Source organism: Octodon degus, unplaced genomic scaffold, assembly GCF_000260255.1.
Source record: "Octodon degus isolate 3935 unplaced genomic scaffold, OctDeg1.0 scaffold00087, whole genome shotgun sequence".
NCBI lineage: Eukaryota > Metazoa > Chordata > Mammalia > Rodentia > Octodontidae > Octodon > Octodon degus.
This window is the reverse complement of record NW_004524663.1, coordinates 3691469-3698519: the sequence shown is the minus strand read 5'-3', so window position 1 is coordinate 3698519 and position 7051 is coordinate 3691469.

The following is a 7051-nucleotide window of genomic DNA, read 5'->3' as shown; positions in this document are numbered from 1 at the left end:
TGGTATCTAGTAATAATAACAACTCTAGCCAGATTATCTTGGGGCTTTGTGGTAGAACCTATCTCTATGGCTACACTGTTTATGAGTCCATTTAAGTGAGCATTGCTAGGCACAATCGAGTGTTCTACTCACTCAGAGAATCTATCATTTCAGTCTTTTAGGGTTCTTTTTTTTTAAATTTTAAATCTTTATTTTTATTTATTTTTTAACATTTATTTATTTATTGTGTGTGTGGCCAGCTCAGCCCACCAGGGGGTGGGGCTGGCTGGCATGTGGTGCTGGGGGATTGAACCGCAGTCCCTGTGCTTTACCAAGCTTGTTCCAAGTAGGTGCGTTAGACCACTGAGCCATCTCGCCAGTCCCCTTTTAGGGTTCTTTGTAGGACCATAATGCTATAGCCATTATCTTTTGGGTTGCTCTGACATATTGTGAAGAAGGATCTGGAAATAAGTGTTCTCTTCTTCAGTCACATACCTCAGGTAATTCTCCATGAGGCCATAGTGTACAGAGAGGGAGATATATATCATTGCAACAGAAGTAAGTGCCATGGACTCATTTATTCACACAGCTTGTATCTTTGGAAACTATCTGAGCCTTCCCTTCTATGTCCTACTTGTAGTATTGTGACCCAGGTAGGCTGTCTCAGTTACTCTTCTCTCTCATTGCTGGAACCAATACCCAACACCCAAAATGAAGGAAGGAAAGGTTTATTTAGCTCACAGTTACTGGAGATTTCAGTCCATACTCAGCTGTCTCCAAGGCAGAGTGGCACATGTCAGAGAGCGACCTTTTATGGTGACAGCAAAGAGCAGAGAGAGAGAAGGGAATGGCAGCAGCTCAGGCAGCTAGCCAGCAACTCATGCTCCTTACATTGTCATGAAAATTACCTGCCCCAGGGCAGGAGTAGCATCTACACTCACAATAATCAATCACAAACTCCAGAAGCTACCTCATGACTGCATGAGGCTTTGGAAGGACAACCATACACAACCCATAACACAGGTAAACCTCTGTGGGACACCACTCCAGACAGACTCTTTAGGCTTCAGAGATCAGAGGACAGAGAAAGAACACCTCTGGCCAGCTTTAAGGGCACAACCCTGCTGTCTAGTGCAGGCACAGACTAGGAAACAGTTATATAAGAATGACTTAGCAGTAGACAACTACGCATGTGCTAGTTCAATCAAAATAGAAGAATGTAAATATGTGATAACCACCTGTATAAGAGTTACACAATAAAATCACAGGCTGCTCTCTCTTGTTGCTGTCTGCTCTTTGAATCTTTCCCCCATGTATTCAGTGTAGTCGACAGGCTGGTGAGGTGAGTGTCCCAGCCATTAAATGAATAACCGATCTAGACTTATAACTGTGCTACATGAAATGGGCATGCAGCAGGGATGTTTGCACTGCAGTACTGTAGCCTGGATGAGGAACTCCTTATGGCATCCACGAAGGACATGATCTTGGTGAATGGGCTGGCAGGCACATTTGGGACAGTTGCAGCTCTTCTAGTCCCCTTTACAGATCTCCCCATTCATGATGCTATGGATGCCTTGGCCAGGCTGAGGGGTGTGGAAGTGAACTGCCAAGGTAAGGCAAGATCTGTAAAAATTGTACCAGCAAAGGAGAAAAAGCAGGGGGGCTCTGGGTGAACAGGACCTCCCCTCAAGGACTATGGGGACCCTGAAGGTCAATTGTCACCAGACCTGGATGGACCTACTGGTGGCTGGTTTAGCTGCAGATAAATTAGATGGACAGCCTTTGGGTGTGTTGCTGACTCTGTGGAGGCAGTTACACCCTGAATAGCAACACTGACCAGTGAGCCGGGGCAAGAGGGCAAAGCAGCCCCAGTGAAGAAAGAAGAAACACTAGCCTCCTTTTACTCCAACCAGGCAGGCTGAGGTGCCCAGGTCTTGGGGTCCCCAGGAGATCAGAGGACCATGTGGAATTGACTATTTACTCACCTCTCCCGAAATGTGCTACATACGCTAGCATTGGTGGATACTGGAGCTCAGTCAGTGTCAATATATGGCAACCTAGACTGTTTTACAGGACCTACTCTGTGCATAGAATGGTATGGAGGTCATTACATCATGGTTCAGAAGGCCCAGATGACTTTGGGTATCAGGTGCTTCCCCTGACTCCATGCCCATATGATATTCATGTTTCCCCAGTTGCTGAATACACATGAGGGTGAACATCCTGACAGGTGCTTAGCTAGACACCATGTGGGAAACACTTTTGTTACAAATATGCATGGTACAAGCCACTGGGGCTGGCTCAGTGGACTAAAGCACCTGCTTAGGCAGAGTGCAGCGGCAGGGATTCAATCCCCAGTGTGCTGTGCCAGTCCCACCCCCCAGGCACACTGAGATGGCCGTTGAGACTGGGCGTGGTGGTGCGCGCCTGTAATCCCAACAGTTGAAAGGCTGAAAGCAGGAGAATCACTACAAGTCTGATCTATGTAGTGAGACACTGTAGACACTGTAGATCCTGTAGACCCAGCCCTAAATTAAAAAAAAAAAAAAAAAGAGCCATAGTATGAGGCTATCTATGCCATGCATTGCAGACTCTCCAGCACTCCATGCAAGTTGTGTGCATGAAACAATAACTGCTAAGGTCATGAAGCCATGGGACAGACTGTCTTGCAATTGGAAAAAGCAGGGGTATTACACCCTTCACAGAGCCCTTCAGTATGGCTAGTACAGAAGATGGATGGAAAATGACAAGTGACTGTAACATCTCATCCTGGTGCTGGCCGTCAGGTTCAATTTGCCTTCATCCAGGAGGGCAGGCAGGCAATGGATCTTTCAGGTGTAACCACAGGCTATTTGCATGGCCTGACTTTGTGTCATGACCTGATGGCCCAGGACTTGGCCACCTGGACCAAGCCACACTCTCCATCTCTGTTTCATTGTATGGATATTATGTCAACCTTTGATTGTCTTGCAAATTTGAAAGCCATTGTGCACAGTCTGAAGGAAGCTTTGAGGGCATGGGAATGGGCTGTGGACAAGACAGGGTCCAGGAAACTGGCTTGTCAGTCAAATTCTTGGCTGTTATATGGTCAGGTAAGACCAGACCCATGACAGTACACCAATTACAGGCATGTGTGGGCTTGCCAGGTTTTTTTTTTTTTTGTTTTGTTTTGTTTTTAGAAGTACCACACCTAGCTACCCCATTGTGCTCTTTATACCGGATGACCAAAGTGGGTACAATATGGGGCTGGTCAGATGCAGCAGAAGCTGCTTGCTGGATAGACAAGCAGAAGCTCCTTTCCAGGACTCAAAAGGGGCAGTTACACAGATACAAGCCCTTTGAGTCACTGACCTGAACCTGCCATTTACCCTAACAGTGAGTATAGATAATTTTGGGTTTGGTTGAGGCCTATGGCAAAAACAGGGGAATCAGAAGCCCCCTGTTCAGTTTTGACAACAGTTGTGGAAGGGATCCAGAAGCCAGTATTCCCTGATTGACAAACAGCATTACTGTATGCTGCTCTACATGTCTGTGATGAATCACAAGACAATAGACAATAAAAATACAGCAAGATACCCAATAGAGCATTGGCACAGGCCTCCACTCTCATGCATTAGAGGACATACCTCCAACAGTGAGCCTCTTTCTTTCCTTTTTTTTTTTTTTCTGGTGGCCAGCTCAGCCTGCCCTGGGGGGTGGGGGTGGCATGGCACGTGGTACCAGGGATTGGTGGAACCAGGGATTGAACTCAGGCCCTTGCGCTTGCCAGGCAAGCACTTATTCTATTGAGCCATTTTCCCGTAGCCAGGTGCCAGGGATTGAACAATGGTTCCCAAATGCTTGCCTAAGTAGGTGCTTTAGACCGCTGAGCTATCTTGCCAGTCCCAGAGCTTCTTTCATGTCTAACCTATGTCAGCTGAGTTAGCAACAGTTTTGGATCCATGACATGCATGGCACAGGAAACACTACACACTTGACAAAAATAGGTCATGACACTTAGTCCCTATGCAGAAGAGGGACCTCTGGCTGACATCTGGTATACCAGTGGTTGTAGTCTTGGTACAGCCTGCAGTGGACAGCAGTCACTGTCCAGCCTAGTTCCTCGATTGGAACAGGCATGTAGAGCCAACAGGCAGAGTTGTGGGCAGTTTGGCTACTTGTAATACATGAAGAAGGTCCCCTGCATATCTGTTTGGACAGGTGGGCCATATTTAGAGGTTAGAAGGCCAATGCTCTGGTTACCAGCTTGGGCACCCCAGGACTGGCAGGTAGGGCATTGACTCTTACAGGGTGCCGACCTATGGTGAGACTTTCGGGAACACAGCTAAATAACTCCATGTAGTGTATCATATTTCAGGATATAAGTCCCTCCTCTTACCAGGGAGTGACTTAGCAGATGCCTTGACAACACTCTCTGAGAGTTACCTTCTGCTGTGGCACCTTTGATCTACAAGAAACTGGAACATGTAGAACCCTCAACCATGCAAGTTGTAGCACAGTGGTGGTACCTGGACTTGACTTGTGCTGAGTCAAAAACTACAGTAAAGTAGTTTTTACTGCTGTCTCTAGTGCACTCATTTGCCCCCTGGAGAAGGAAGGTGCCCATGACATGATACCATGAGAGCATCCCACCTGCTACAGGAGTGACAGGTGGATTACATCAGACCCCAGTCTCTCTCGCAGGGACATAGATATGTGTTGACAGCTATGGATACAGCCACAGGTGTAGGCTTCCCCCACGCTGCTCCTTCTGCTGAATGGGCTTATGCCATTAAGACGTAATAATGATTGACAGCTGTATATAGATGCCACTAGGTATAGCGTCTGACCAGGGAACCCATTTCCAGCTGCTCAGGTGCAGCAATGGGCCAGAAACAGTAATGCCAGACGGTGCTCCCATGTGCCCTTTCGGCCACAGGCTGCTGGTATGATTGAGAGATACAACCAAACTGGCCTACTTGCCACCAGAGTTTATGGGGTTGATGTGGGTCTTGCCTCAGGCAGTCAACTGCTCAATGACCAGCCCAGGCATATGGGTGACAGCCCATGGGATGCCTTCTGAAAGTGCAACTAGTTCATCTGTACATCCCCCCTACAGAGCAAGGCCCTAAAGTAATACAAGGGGCCTTAATCCTTCCCGACTTGGAACTGACATGGCCTGGAGGCCTTTATCAGTGGATATGGAATTGGCTCACAGACCCCCTGGCTGGGAACTGGGTGTTCCTCCTGGAGTCCTGTGGGGAAGGACTGAAGCACGCCATAGAAGTACAGCCTTGGACTTCAACATGGCCCTTAAAGGCTGGAGCCACCATCCTATCAGGGCATGAGATTATAATGCTTGGCCCATCCCCCTATCCCTGACTAGGGAATGGTGGACCTAGCCCTAGCAATGGGAACCCAGGTTTGGCATTCTAAGACATGGGTAAGATGATTTCAGTCACAAACCTATCACAGGATGAACATGTGGCCTGCATCCTCCTGAAAGGGCAGGATCTCCCTGTAATGGTTTCTCTTTTTGCCCTGTCCTTCCAACCAGGATGAGTCATGGTAACAGCACTGTCTCCTGGGCACACATGTTTGCCTATCTACACCAATAATTGCATGTTTGGCTGTATGCACCATTAACTCTGTGTTCTGTACACAGCCAAACATGTAATTAAACAGTAAACACACAGGCTGCTCTCTCTCATTGCTGCCTGCCTTTTGAACTGATATCTGCCCTCATACATTCTTTTCCCTGGAGATCTCACCTGCCAAAGTACCTCTTTAGGCCCCCAGCCAGGACAACTTTTTGGCTAACATAATTACTTGGCTTCTTATAGTCAGGTACTCAGTCCTGATAGCCTGCTACCAGGCCTAGAACCATTTCTCAAATGGATACTTATCAACTGAAGAATATTGGTTTCTACCCCCCAAATCCTGAAGGTAGCACCATGACATTTTTGTTCGCTTCTGTGAGAACATTCCAATCTGGTATTTCAAGTCCCATTCAGTCTGTTGAGTCATGGCCCACAATCAGCTTGCATGAGCTTTTGGCTTACTTCAGAGCTTCCACTTGCTTTGGAATTCAGTCAAAACTGTGGATTCCTCAGCTAATGACTCAAATAACATTCAACCAGAGTGTGTGTTTCTTCTGGAATCCAGAGGTCTTTGTGTTTCTCAGCGATCAAGTGTGCAGACTGAAGCACTTTGCCCTTCGTGCACGTTGGTAGAAATATTGTGTGTGTACCTGGCTAAGGGACTCCTGGAAACTTCACTATCTTAGCTACTTTTCTCATTGCTGGGACAAAATACCTGATACCTTCAAGGAGGAAAGGTTTATTTTTGCTCACAGTTTGCAGAGGTTTCATCCCATAGTTGGGTGACTCAAAAGCAGGGAAGGAGCACACAGAACAGAAACAATTCATAGTGTGGCAGGCAGGAAGCAGAAGTGAGCCTCCATTTCCCTTTTATTCTATGTAGGTTCCAAACCTTTTAGTACCCAGGTTGGAGCTTCCCAGGGCCCACACCCAGAACTATGAAACCAATCAATAGATGAACCCATTATTGCATCCCCTTAATCTCAGTACCTCACCCTTAATCTACATTCAAACACCTATGATCCAGTGATCTCAAAAATCCCCACCTATATCTGGCATGGTAGTAGACTCTGTAATCCCAGCACTAGGGAGGCTGAGGCAGGATGATTGCTGTTTGACACAAACCTGAGCTACAAAGTGAGCTCAAGACCAGCCTGAGTTGCATAGAAAGACCCTGTCTCAAAATTATAAAAACAACAACACAAAGTTCTCAGAGAGCACTTGGTGAACTCCTGTGCATTGGTCATCACTATACCAAAGGCCAAAGGCAAGACTTGGAGGCAGAAATATGGTTACAACATCAACCGAAAGCATCTGAAACGGAATGCTCGATGGAAAGCAGCGCTGAGGTTGGAGTGCTCCCATCTGACATGCCTGGGACCACACCAGATCTGTACGGCAGAGCCTGGCAGAGATGGGTCTGCCATGGAGCCCAACAAGGCTGTTCCTGTCCGTAAGAGAAAGGTGAAAGCCATGGAGGTGGAACGAGGGGA